This window comes from Dipodomys merriami, unplaced genomic scaffold (genome assembly GCF_024711535.1).
Source record: "Dipodomys merriami isolate MVZ:Mamm:240054 unplaced genomic scaffold, mDipMer1.0.p SCAF_1043, whole genome shotgun sequence".
Classification (NCBI taxonomy): domain Eukaryota; kingdom Metazoa; phylum Chordata; class Mammalia; order Rodentia; family Heteromyidae; genus Dipodomys; species Dipodomys merriami.
In genome coordinates this window covers 241,182-255,535 of record NW_027202320.1, presented here as the reverse complement: position 1 = coordinate 255,535, position 14,354 = coordinate 241,182, and the positions used below count along the sequence as shown (strand labels likewise).

Genomic DNA, 14,354 nt, shown 5'->3' with positions numbered 1-14,354 from the left:
TATGTGCTCACTAAAGGATAAGTTACCTACCAAAATGATATTAATATGGCTAGATGCCCATTTGGAAACTTATCCACTCAGCCATCTTTCCTCACATCTTGTCAGTTAGCCTGAACTGTCAGATTTTTTGATGCAAGGGATGTGTATGAGTATGTAGGTTGTAAAAGTAATAATGAAAAGCTAGACACTGGAGGCTCAGGCCTGTAATCCTAGCTACTCAGAAGGCTGAGATCTTAGGATCCCAGTTCAAAGCCAACCCATGCAAAAAGACCCTTACCTCCAATTAACCAGCAAAAGACAGAAAGCTGAGCTGTGGTTCAAAAGGCAGACTACCAGCCTTGCAACAATAACAAAAGTTAAGGGACAACATCCAGGCCCTGAATCCAAGCCCCGGTAGTGGCGCTCACACACAAAAAATAACCATGATACCACCACAGGATGTGCATATCTTAGGTAAGGATGCAGATGGATGGGATGATGACTGTATTGTAGCCCAGTCTGTGAAAAAACCTAGGTGAAATCTTTCCTCAATACATCTTCATTTCCCTCTACACATTTAAAATCACACACACACACACACACACACACACACACACACACACACACACACACACACACTTACATGGTTATATTTGTCTATATAATTATGTAAAATACATATCATACACACTTGCTTCCGAATTTTGTCCATCTTTTGGTTTTATAGGTAGTACAATATATCCAGGGTTTGGCTCATACTTGTAATTTCAGCTGCTCATGAAGGTGGGATCTGAAGATCACAGTTTGATGCCAACCCAAGGAAACAAATCCTCAAGATTCTTATTTCAATTAAGTAGCAAAAAGCCAGAAGTGGAAATGTGACTTAAATGACACAGTGACTGCATTGAGCAAAATAATCTAAGCAAGATACCAGACCTCCGTTCAAGCCTATGTACTGGCCCTCTAGCACTCCAAAAGCCAAAATCCCCAAAAGACCAAACCAAAAACATGTCAAAATATTTTATAACTTTTGAAGCAAAATCCAATGAGGCAATGTAGTTTGTTGAAGATTTGGTGGTAAAATGCTGAAAAACCCCAAATTCCACATGTGTTTAAATGATGCAACAGACAAGCAACCAAGTAAAAATTTCCCAATAATGTTCCTTAGTATCCACTGGGACCCTTGACAAAGATTTTTTTTCTATGCTTTTCAAAAAATCAGTTAATTTTCAGTAGTATAAATCTTTATTATAAGTTATAGAAGTTTTTTAAAGTTCCAAAGTGAATTGAATGTAAAACAAAAAGCACTTAATATTACCAGTTTCTATGCCTCTGGTAGAAAACCTGTAATACTGTGGCCTTTATGAATGAGGAGAGGGAAGACTGGTCATGAAATGTTGGGAAGAAGAGTTTCCAATTGACTGTTTGAAACCCAATCTTCTGCCCCCCACCCCAACAGGCAGAGGCTTGAACTCAGGGATTAGGTGCTGTCTTGAGCTTCTTCTGCTCAAAGCTAGCATTCTACCACCTGAGCCATGGCACCACTTCTAGCCTTTTCTGAGAAGTTTGTTAGAGTTGAGAGACTTACAAACTTTTATGTTTGGGATTGACTTCACATCTCAGTCTCCTGAGTAGCTAGGATTATAGTTGTTAGCTTCCCATGCCTGGCTTACATTCCACACTATTGAACACATAAAATTTAATTAGGAGGCTAAGATCTGGAGAATGGTGATTCAAAGCCAGGCCAGGCAGAAAAGTCTGCAACTCCATCTTCAACAAGCAAAGAGCTGGACTTGAGCAGTGGTTCAAGTAAGGTGAGTATGAGCCCCTGATTTCAAATACCATTATGGGCAAAAACAAAACAAAATAAAGCAATGCCCCAAATTGAAATAATAAAATTGCTCAATACCAAAATAATGGTCATTAAATAATGGTTTGAAGAGTAGAAAACAAATACACCCCTCCATAAATCCACATATAAAAATCTTCCAGTCAGATACCGGTGGCTCAAGCCTGCAATCCTAGCTACTCAAGAGGTTGAGATCTGAGGATTATGGTTCAAAGCCAGCCCAGGCAGGAAAGTCCCTGAGACTCTTATCTCAATAAACTACTCAGAAAACCAGAAGTGGCACTGTGGCTCAAGTAGTAGAGTGCTAGCCTTGAGCTGAAGAACGAGGGACGGTGCTTAGGCCCAGAATTAAAGTCCCATGACTGACAAAACAAAAAACAAAATCCAAAAAACAAAAAACAATAAACAAAAAAGAAACTTCCACAAAATATTTGAAATGGGTGAATTTTCAATAAGGAAACAACATTTTTCTTTCCTTTTTTTTCTTGCAACAGCAAAAGAGATGGTTTATTGTACATGTGTCACACTTGGCCACAACTATGAACAGAACTAGTCCAGAATGTCACAGGTCTGGGGCACAGGACCATCAGGGGATGCTTGGTTATGAGCAAGGTGTGTCTTTCAGAGATGATCTTGGCAATGAAAGTTCTGGATCCACTGGGAAATCACAGCGGCATGCAGTCCAGCATCTCAGTGTCCCAGCCTATGGCATTCCTTATTCCTCCTGCTCCTCTGGCCTCGATGGGTGCACAGACTGGTTTACTTAGACCTCTGCCTCATCTTTCTTCTTTTGCCCTTCAGCCTGCGCATTCACTTCCTCTACTTGGCTCTCATGGTGCTGTTTTTTCTAGGAAGATGGTGCTAAGGCAAAGAGCAGGAAACAACATTTTTCTACCTAAAGATGTCTATGGGGAGAACAGTGGAAGAAATAGATTTATTCCCAGATATTTAGACCAACATGCCAATTCTGACATATCTATGATGATAGAGACTAGCTTTAGAATGATAAAAATAAACCAAAGGACTACATCCCAAAGTATTGGACAAGGCTAACAAAGCAGAGTAGGGCATCAGGGTATAGGGTAAGAGCTATGTAGAAAAACTAGTTGTTCCTACAATGAAAAGTATTACCAGGCCTAGCAATTCAAGTTTGCCAAACCAAGTAGATTTTGAAAAATAGTCTGTTACTTATTATATTAAAGAAAAATTTAAACTTGTAGGCTCTTCAACTTTATATCAGACAACCTAAACTTTGCTCAGGGGACATGGTACTTAATATTTGGATCATCAAGTGCCAATTGCAAATTTAATTATACAAATAATAACTACTAATAGAGAATGTTAATGGTTTCTTACAGATGGAGCTGAAGGTAAAACTGCTAAGACTTTTCCCACGGAAGAGACTATTCTTATTACACCTCTTCCCATGGTCTTCATTTTTTTTTTTTAACAAAACTCGAATATTTCCACTTTATTCACCCAGATGTCCTTTTAACACTTCAAAGGCTGTTTTTGAGAAATAATAAAATTTTCAAAAGCACAAAAAATGCCGCCCAAGTTAAGAAGTTTTGAGATCAAGCAGATGAAAGGGAAAATTTGAGTAAGGAGCAAGTTTAGTGTCCTAGCCATGACAAAATCCTAAGAGTTAGTGAGTGAACACATGACTTTGCACATATCCACAGAATTGAGGTCACATGATGATTCTGGCTCCTGGTCCTCCTCTTTGCCTTCCTGGTCTGACACACCATTCTCTGGGATGCTGAGCTCTTCTTTAGGCTTTCTTCATTCCCCTCAAGTAACTCCTGCCTTATAGGCTTGCGCAAGATAGGCTTTTTCTTCATTTTGACATTTTGTTTAGGTTGAGAAAGCTATTTTTTTCTCCAATTCAATGCTGTTTGCCTATAAAAAAAATCACAATAAGGGGCTAGGAAGTTGGCTCAGTGGTAGAGCACTTGCCTTGCTTGCATGAGGCCCTGGGTTCGATTCCTCAGCACCACATAAGCAAAAAGAAAAAAACCCGGAAGTGGCGCTGTGGCTCAAGTGGTAGAGCACTAGCCTTGAGCTGAAGAGCTGAGGGACAGCGCTCAGGCCCAGAGTTCAGGCCCCACGACTGGACCCAAAAAAAAAAAATCACAATAAGAAAAACCCAACTAAGACAAGCATCCTTGGTTAAAGGCATTCTAGGTTGTAATCTCTGAACTCTTAGGAGCTACTTTACTCTTGGCTTTGACTGTCTTTTGTCTTCCTTCTCAATCAAACTCCCCCCACCCCCACTCCTAGGGCTTGAACTCAGGGCTTAGAATCTGTTCTTGTTTGCTTTTTTTCCCCCTCAAGGTTAGTGATTTTCCACTTGAGCTGCAGCTCCACTTCCATCTTTTTGGTGATTAATTGGAGATAACTGAACCATGATGCTCAGATCTCAGCCTTCTGAGTAGCTAGGATTACTCAATGAATTTTCAGGAAGAGGCATCATGATGTTATGGGATTTCATGAAGTCATAAATATGATGATACCCAAAACCTTGAACAAGGATATTCTCAACTTCACCCTAGCATAACCATTGAAGTGAGGGATTTTAAACACTTATACATTAGTACTGCTCATCCTCCCCTCAGACTTCAGGATCACACATCACATTTGACTATCAAGCCTCACTGGTTACCTGGAACTCCCAACAACAGTTTCTGCTTTCCTTTTACTTGGAGACCTGAAACTTGAAGATTAGGATTTACTTTGTTCAATTTTGAGTCTCCTCGGTATTTTTCTTTAATTTTTGTTAATCAGTTTTTAACTTGAAGTGATACTCTGCTAAGATCAAGGCAACCTAAGACATAGCATATCATTTTTAATTGTCTCTTTGCTTAGTTTACTTTAATCAAGGGATTAAGAAAGCTATTATAAGGTTTTTGGTGGGGGTAGAATTGTGAGGGGAAGGGCAAATGGACAAATGTGGTGGAAGTACTTTATGTGCTCCTAAAAAAGTAAACAATGAAGGTGGGGGAAAGTGGCTCACAACTTTAATCCTATCTATTCAGAAGGTTGTAAGCAGGAAAAATCAGTGAGTCTTATCTCCAAAAAACTACCAAAAGAAAGGAAATGGGTTGTAGCTCATGTGGTAGCATGCTAAGATTAAGCAAAAGGAGCATAGATATGGTACTCAGGCCCCGAGTTCAAGACCTAGAATAAGCACAAAACAAACTAACAAAACCTGCTGAAATTGCTTTAAGAAGGGTCTATGAGAGAAAAATGGTTAGGGTAGATTTGATTTGGGAACATTTGGTATCTGTCACAGTATATGCGAATAGATCCACTATAGGTTGCTCTGGAAATATTATTCCTTGTTCCATTATGAGCTATTTGGATTCACTATTTCAGTGTGAAGTGATATTTCTTGAGAGAAAATTGTCAGTTTGGAGCCCAGCACTGCTGGATCATGCCTATAGCCTTAGCTGCTCAGGAGGTGGAGATCTGAGGACCAATGTTTGAAGCCAGCCCATGAAAGAAAGTCCATGAGACTCATCTCCAAAAAACTACTAAAACACTCCTGGAAGTGGTGCTGTGACTCAAGTGGCACAGCACTAGTCCTGAGCAAAATTAGCTCAAAGACAGCACCCAAGCCCTCAGTTCTAACCCCAGGATCAGCATATACACAGAAAAAGTTTAGTATGACTTCTGAACGAGGTTTTGTACCATTTTTCCATGAGTTCATTTTCAGACAGCACTATGTCCTGTGGGAGCCTTATGTGTTCTGGCTTACATGGCATTTCTATTAGATGATACACAAAATTCCCTCACTCAAATTATATTCTTCAGTTAACAATCTATTATGGGAAAGAATTGAATTTCCCCATTTGTTTAAATACTCAATGAATTTAACAGTATAAATTTGTAGATTGCTATTTAAGTTATATTCCATTTCTATTAGTTTACTCTCTTAAAGTTCTTATTCTTAGTTTATGTAAGTATGTATGTATGTATGTATTTTGTTGGCCATGGGGTCTGAACAAAGGGCCTGGGAGCTGTCCCTCAGCTTTTCAGCTCAAGGCTAGTGCTCTACCACTTGAGCCACAGTACCACTTTCTGTTTTTCTGCTTATGTGGTTCTGAGGAATTGAACCCAGGGCCTCATGCATGTGAGGCAAGCACTCTACCATTCAGACACCTTCCCAGCCCCTCTTTGTTTAGTTTTAAAGTGCCTTTAATGACCTTTCTTATTATAAGATGATATAATTCTATAACTATATCTAGTTTTTTAATTGGTTGATGATTTCCCATAGATTCACAGCCATCAAAAGATACAAAGTATTTCCTTCACCCTTAAAAGAACAGCCAACTTCTGTTTCCTCAGAAGTTGCACAGAGGTTCTTCCTGCAGAGTATCCCATACTTATATCTAACACCATGTGACAGAACAGACAATAACAATGTCTTGTTATTCTGTTATCCTCAGAAAATAAAATGCTATTCAAAAAGACTTTGGACCTTTGTTTCCTCATGTTATTTATAATTTAAGGGAGCTCAATGCCAGACATTACTATTTTCTGTAGTTGTATGTTACAAGATCTACATTCATTCCCATGGAATGTTTTATTTTTGTTGGGTGTGGTGGTCCTTGTACTAGGGCTTCAACTCAGGACCTGGTAATGTCACTTCAGATTTTTGCTCAAGGCTGGGACTCTTCCACTTGAGCTACCTCACTGCTTCTGGCTTTTTAGTGTTAACTGGAAATAAGACTGGGTAGGTGATGGAGGGGGTATGACTGTGATACATTGTATCCATGTATGGGAACGTCACAACCTCCTTCTTGTACAACCAATACTTGCTAATAAAAAGAAAGATAATTAGAGGTCTAATTGTTCACAGTAAGTTTGTTGTAATTTCCCTTGTAATTTCCCTTCTTATGTCTTTCTCATTTTTTTCATGCTAGCATGTGCTCAGTGCTGACCCTTAGCTCTTTTTCTTATGGCTAGTACTTCAGCCACAGCTCTAGTTCCAGTTTTTGCTAGTTAATTGGAAGAAAGAAACTATCTGATATTTGTGCCTAGGTTGTCTCTGAACCTCAGTACTCAGATCACAGCATCCTGAGTAGCTAGGATTACAGGTGAGAGCTACTCAGATCCTTGTTGTCTCCTAAATTATCCCATGTCCATTTCACAATGGCAGTCCATTTCCATGGTTCCCAGCTTTGCAGCAAGAGCTTAATTATAATCCAACACCAAGTCTAACCTCACCACAGATGCTATGTTTTGTGTCATACTCTGACTATAGACACCCTTCTCCTGGCTGATGCATTGCAACAACCTAGATGGCTCTCATACTAGGCCACAAGGATAGGAAGCCAGGAAACACTAGCTTAGAAGCTGTTAAATCAGAGGAGCAAAAAGATATCGTAGTGCATTCTGCTGTGATCTTATTCTGATTTAAACAGCCTTGTCATCTATTACCAGGAGTAGCTTTGGCATCACATTCTGAGTAGTGACTGGGTGTAAGCTGGTGTGTCCGAGCTGACTATAGTATTGTCTTGAGCCTGTGCAGACTGAAGAGACAAGCCAGTGCCAGTAGCACACACATTGGAATAACAAAGCAACCTATAGTTAGGCATTGCCACTCTTTGTTCTAGAGTAATGAATGAATGACTCTCTAATTTCTTGACAAGAAATTCCTGCAGACCCATATGCAGCTGCCTCATCAGAGCAAGTAAAGAGGCTGGTGCTGCCTGGAGGAAACACTGTGAGAAGCTGCCAGAAAGCATCTGTTTACTGGACTCATGGGGCTCCTCTGTCCTCTAGAATTAATGACAAATGAGGAGCAAACACCTCCCCCTCTAGGCAGACATACACAGGAAGAGCATTGCCACAGCACAACAGGGGACTCCCACGACATACACTTGATCTGTGCTGTCAGAACTGAGAGTTTTATTTTGGGGGGGAGGGTCCGGTTGTGGGGCCTGAACTCTGGGCCTGTGCCCTGTCCCTCAGCTCTTCAGCTCAAGGCTAGTGCTCTACCACTTGAGCCATAGCGCCACTTCCGGCTTTCCATTTTGCTTATGTGGTGCTGAAGAATCGAACCCAGGGCCTCAGGCATGCAAGGCAAGCGCTCTACCACTGAGCCAACTTCCCAGCCCCAGAGCTGAGTTTTTAATGACACTTCATCCCACAGTGCTCCCTAAAACCTTCATCCCAACCCTGCTCCTTTCATGTCCCTGACAATGTTTATAGGCATCCCACATCCAGACTGAAGATGTTCCTTCATGTTTGGAGTAAGTCTGATCAGACTTTATATGGATCCACTGCTCAGTCAGGACTCTCGATCCCTCCCATCCCCATTTTGATACTGTGTGTCTCTTGACCTATTCCTGTCTTCTCTTTTCAAGATTCAGTCAGGGCCGGGTACAGGTGGCTCACACCTGTAATCCTAGCTACTTAGAAGTCTGAGATCTGAGGATCGTGGTTCAAAGCCAGCCCAGGGAGGAAAGTCCGTGAGACGCCTATCTCCAATAAACCACCAGAAAACCAGAAGTGGCTCTGTGGCTCAAGTCATAGAGTGCTAGCCTTGAGTTGAAAAGCTCAGGGACATCACCCAAGCCAAGCCCAGAGATCAAGGCCTATGACTCAAAAAATAAATAAATAAATAAAAGAAAGCAAAAACATACAAAGCTCAGAATGGCAAGCAGCTGAAAACAGGATGGAATAAACCAACATTATCTATGACAGTTTTCAGATTATGCAGAGAAATGCCTGCATTGTTGAAGCCCAAGCCCATCTGATAGCTGAGTTTTAGCTGGCTGGCATGCCCATGATGCCAGGTAATGATATTCACAAGTTTTGTGATATTATTCGATGACACAAATAGGCTTCAAGTTGGGAAGCTGAAAATTTTCTATTGATCTAGAAGGAGAAATATATCAGGACAAGAAATGGGATTAACACAATGCCAAAAGCAAAAGGCCATCCAATCCAAGGAAGACAGAATAACTCTGTCTCTGAAAAGATGATTCTCTCAAAGGAATCCTGAGCTGAGTATGGTGGTCTATGTTTGCAATCTCTGAATTTAGGAGGCTGAGTCAGAAGTTAGGTTGAGACTAGCCTAAGTTCCATGCCAAGAGAAGAACACAAAACCAAACCTCATCTTACAAAATAAAAGAAGGACTGGGAATGTGGCTTAGTAATAGAGTGCTGGCCTAGCACATACCTGAAGTCCTGGGTTTGGTTCCTCAGTACCACATAAAGAGAAAAGGCTGGAAGTGGTACTGAGGCTTGAGTGGCAGAGTGCTAGTCTTGAGCAAAAGAAACTCAAAATGCTTATGAATGTGTCATAAACAATCGCTTGAAAGCAAATAAAAAACTTTCGAATAAAAAAAAAGAAACTCAAAATGAATGGTGTTAGGAAAAATGTAAAATTAATGAAATAACATCTCTCTCCCTCCCCTATATCCCTTCCTGCTTTCCTCCCTCCCTCCTTTTCTCAGTACTAGGGTTTATACAAAGGATTTCATGCTTAGGCAGGTGTTTAACTCTTAATCCACACCACGGCCTTTTTGTACTTTAGTTTTTAAGTTAGGGCATCCTGTTTTCTTCCCATCCCAGGACCAGCCTCCCATCTAGCTGAGATTATTGGAATCAGCCCACCTTGATGATTGTGATCAGATCTCAATTTTTGCCTGGGTTGGTCTTGGATTGCAGTCCTCTCAATCTATGCCTCCCAAGTAGATGGTACTACAGGAGTGATCTATTATGCTTAGCCTTTAAAATGATCACTTAGAGCTGGGCACAAGTGGCTCCTGCCTGTAATCCTAGCCACTCAGGAACCTGAGATCTGAGGATCGAGATTCAAAGCCAACCAGTGCAGAAAAGACCATGAGACTCTTATCTCCAATAAACCACCAGAAAACCTAAGTGGTCCTGTGGCTCAAGTGGTAGAGTGCTAGCCTTTAGCTGAAGAGCTAAGGGACAGTAGTACCCAGGCCCAGAGTTCAAGTCCCAAGACAGACAAAAAAAAATCACTTAGGAAGATAAAAGAAAAACTCCTGAATTCTCACATTTATTTAAATAGCGGCTGCCAGTCCTATTTTATAAAGCACTTATGGGGCCCATGAAGTCTTTTATTTTTAAAATACAATAAAATAGTACTAGAGCAGTTGGGATATTGTTCTGCCAGTAACACAACTATAAGAGCCTCGGAGGGAGCAAGCAAGCCAGCTACAGGCCAGCGCCGCCGCCGCTTCTTCTGAGCGGCAGTGAGAAGCAGCAAGCAGCCATGGCTGGGGCACAGGCTCCTCAGGCCAGACCCTGCAGACTGGGAAGCCCCTCCAAATCCCTCCAGCGGCTGACCTCAGGCCTCAAAGGCTCCAGCGCCGAGCTTCCTGGGCTCATCCCTAGGCTGGAGGTGCAGTGTGAAACAGCAAAGGAGCCAGCGAGACTCCTCCAGTGTCAGGGCAACCAGGCAGGAGTGGAGCCAAATGGCCAAACTTGCAGCAGCGACTGCAGCAGTTGTTGCTGCCTCGTGCAGCATGGGCCAGGGCTCCTGCAGCTGCTCAGGCACAGCCAGAGGCGGAGAAAAACTCCAGGACTGACACAGCCCCCTTCCACCCAATCTGCCTAAGATCTGGGAGTTGGAGTGGGAGCAGAAGGAGAGGGGTTCATATGGGTGTTGGAGGCATAGGCCTGCAAAACCCCATCTGAGCACCTTTGTGCCCTGAGGGTGCATACAGGCATGCATCCCTTCCTTCCAATTTATTTATTTGTGTTGGTTGTGGGGCTTGAACTCTGGGCCTGGACGCTGTCCCTCAGCTCTTCAGCTGAAAGCAAGTGCCCTACCACCTGAGCCACAGGACCACTTCCAATTCTTCTCAGGGAGGAAGGGACACCCTTTCCTCCATGCTGGGCAAAGGTTCTGCCCCGGTGCAAGACTCAGGTAATGGTTTGCTCAAAGTACCATTCCTGCTTCATCTACTTAACCACGTAGAACAATGCGTGGAGACCCCCCCCCCCAATGTGTAATCACCTGTGCTTTACCTACTTTTACAACCTTGATTAGTGGAACTGCTCCACATTTGTTGACAAGGATTAGCTTTTTCTGTTTAAACTCTCATTGTCTGTGCTCCCATAAAACTGTTTAACTCTCTGCCCCTGACTGAAGATTTACTTCTCCTGCTTGTGTGCTGTATATAAGCATGTGATGTTTCAATAAATTTTGTCTATACCCACATGGTGTAGTCCCTTCTTGCCTATACCACACATCGTGTTCCCAGATCCCGCTGTGGAAACAGCAACAGATGGGGTTATGCCGGTTGATGCCTCTGACATCTCCCCCCTTTTTTGTTTGTTTAAGTACAACCGTAAGCAAGAGATCCTTTGCAGAAGGGATTTGCAGAAACTATTTTGGAATGTAGACAGCAATATCTTGACAAGACATAATGCAATCAATCCTGTAGAAACACTATGGGTAAAACTGTGCCACCAGGTATGAGGGTCCAATTGGTTTAGCACAGATGCAATTCCTCAGCCAGACCTTCATATCCCACCCCAGGGAGTTGTGCCAAGAAAGTCTCAATGACTTCCTGCTGTAACTAGTGGATGTCCCAAGTCAAATTTCCTTGCAAGACCGGCAGGTGGTAGTGAAGTCCCTGCCAAGTAATGTTAGAAGTGTTGAATCAAGTAGGAGTGATGCACAGTTTATTGAGCTCTAATCACACTTGAAGGTTAGCTGTTTCTGCAGATCAATTATCTGGTCTCCCATCCACTGCACCGTGTGTTGCAGGGTGTTCAGACGGGAATCAATGTCCTGTTTAATATTGTGCTGATGAGTCCATAGCTGGTGACAGTCCAGCCACTTCTCTACAAAGTCCTTGGTTTGGATGGAGGAATGCAGGGCCACTCCGGCAGTTGCAGCAGTCATGATGATAGCAGTCATTTCAAGGATCACAGCTATACTCAGACTCAGGAATCTCCTAGTTCTCTTCAGCAGTTGCTGGAAGACTCCTGTCAACAAACCAACAGTGGGGCTCTCCTGCCAAGGTCGGGTGAGGTTAACAGGCACCCAGACCCCTAAGCGAAATCTTAATATCAGGAGAGACTGAGAAGGCATATTAAAAGAAATAGTATGATTTAAGCATGTAAAGAGTCCAGGCTGCGTGGGTTCTCATTGATTGACACTGTCCCTGTGGGCTAGTACATAGGAAAGTTTAATACAACCCTGTACAGTAGAAGAATGGTTCCTGTAAAATGTATAATTTGCCTCATGGGCCCTAGTAAAGTGACCAATCCAATTCTGGGTTGTATAAAATTGGGTGGCAAGTTTTATAAATGCCACTGCTCAGGCCCTAAGTGTCCCCTGAAATTCATATGTGGCCTACGAGGCACAAGGCCTCCATCATGTCAGGTGAGCAAGCCAATGGGTTCTACATGATTTATAACTCCATTGTATAGACGTCACCATCAGAAGAATTATTAGTATACCAATCACCAACATGCTTTTCAGAATAATTGGCAATGAAACATCCATGAGGACCTCAATCTATAAATGAGATGTTATCATTATGCTGTATAATCTTTCCTCTAGGGTTTTGACACTGAGACCACTGAATAGAAACATAAACAAAATTCAATAATTAATGTCCTGGCATACTAGGTTAGGTGGTCGCCCAGTCTTATTTGTATAAGAATGATCCTTACCAATAAAATTTAAGGAAATTGTGCTGAATAGCCCCATATGATTGTTGATTTTATCATCAGGCAAGATGTATGCCCATACCTGTCTTCTGGTTGGTAAGCAAGGTGATGTCCCTAAACACAGTGGTAAAGACTCAAATCCTAAGGAAATAATATAAGGTATTCCTTCCTCACCTGGATGAGTAGGGTCTGCATGATCCCATGGTGGAGGAAAATACGTGCTGTCATTTGTATACACCACCGGACCTTGGTCTAGCTAATCCACTAATTTTAACAATGGTCGGTGAGGGACATAGGCCCAATATGCATGTTCACTACTCACTGCAGAAGTATTCACAAGCAGTGCAATCATGGCCAAAACAGATATTCAGGTATTCTAGGGGTTTTTGTACTGACCAGGGTGGCTTCGGTCTTGTGTCAACACCTTATTCTGACCCCATGTTGGTGGGGTCAAGCTGGTTTTCTTAAGATAAGGATGATGGCTTCCTCGGGACTTCAAGCTTAGGTCTGCAAAGCTGCGTACTAGATCTTCCTCAGGATTGTGTTGTGTTGTTTTTGCTTCTCTGGAGGTCGAATGAGTCAAAAAGGGACCCAGATGTTGCCAGTGGATCCATCTGGAATGATAGAAACACTGTTTTCCCTTATGGGGCATTAGTCTTAGTCTTCATTGATTAAATTTTTTAAACCATATGGGAATAGATAGTGAGGTGGTGCTAGAGGGATAAAATGCTTTTCAGCTTTAGTGAAAGGATCACTTTGAGTGAAATTTTAAACATTTAGAGTAAATAAGGTTAAGGCAAAAGTTTCCCTTGGGGATTCCCCTTTTTTGTTTTTTTAATAATTGAAGCTTAAATGTTTTATGGGTGTGTAAACAGTTGGCATTAGTCTACACAGGTTCATTAAAGAAGTTTTACCTAGGGACTAACTTTAGTAAACTCCCCTAATATTTTTCTGATTGTACACTGGCTTTTAGAATATGGTGTGGGGTAGTTTGTCAAGGTGACAACTTTTTACTAATTACATTTTATTCCAAACTAGAGTTTAGGCATAACTTTTTAACTTTTCATAACTGTATGGACCCTTTGGGGGGGGGGGCTTTAGCAGCATAGCCTGTTTAGTACTTTGGTTTGTAAAAGATTTAAATAGTCTAGGATGTTTAAAGGTAAGATCCATAAGAAGTTCCACTTGTAGGTGTTCAGTGGCAGTTTTGTAATTGACAAACAATTTATAAAAGCAGAACTAACAGTTAGTGATTACAAATTGCATCAAGGCAAATAGGGTGGTTGAGTCCACACAACTGCCTGTAGACATCCTGGTATCTAGGCTGGAGATGGGGGCATTGCACCCAGCTTCCAGGCCTGGAGGTGGGACAAGTCTTACCTTGAAATCCTACGAAAACATTACCTCCCCAAATGGGCAAAAGCATTGTTTAGCTCCTCAAATAGCCTAGGTGGGACAGGCAGGCCATCCTTTGGAATACAGATGTTTAGTGTAGCTCCTGGTGCGTAACTCTCTACTTAAGCCCTTATCTTTGAAAATTTAACATTTGGTCTAAATCCTGATATAAATGATCTTTTTAGTAATTATCAGACCACAATTTTGTTTTATTTTGGTGTTTATACCAATGTTTCTCTGCTTACCTGGGACTTATTTGTCTCAGTTAAATTTGAATTTTCTCCTTCATTGTTCTAATTAATACCCTATCTGTTTACTTTTGATCTGGTCCTAACAATTTCATATTTTATTCTTAAACAAATTTATTTGGTTAGTGTCAGCCCAGAATTTTCTGCCAATTAGGGTTTTAAGCACATACAGAGCAGTTTGGATTTAAGCTATTCCCCACATTTCACAACCTCAG

At 41.7% G+C, this 14,354-nt stretch overlaps 1 long non-coding RNA gene across 1 annotated transcript in view; it reads right to left on the bottom strand.

Moving 5' to 3' along the window:
- Positions 1-2,743: 2,743 nt before the first annotated feature.
- Positions 2,744-14,354, bottom strand: part of LOC138811172 (uncharacterized) — a 71,297-nt gene continuing 59,686 nt past the window's right edge. Inside the window, exons 12-13 of the long non-coding RNA XR_011367328.1 lie at positions 12,893-13,110; positions 2,744-3,727 (exon numbers count right to left, since the gene is read on the bottom strand). This is a non-coding gene — a long non-coding RNA (uncharacterized lncRNA). The remainder of the gene's footprint in view (positions 3,728-12,892; positions 13,111-14,354) is intronic.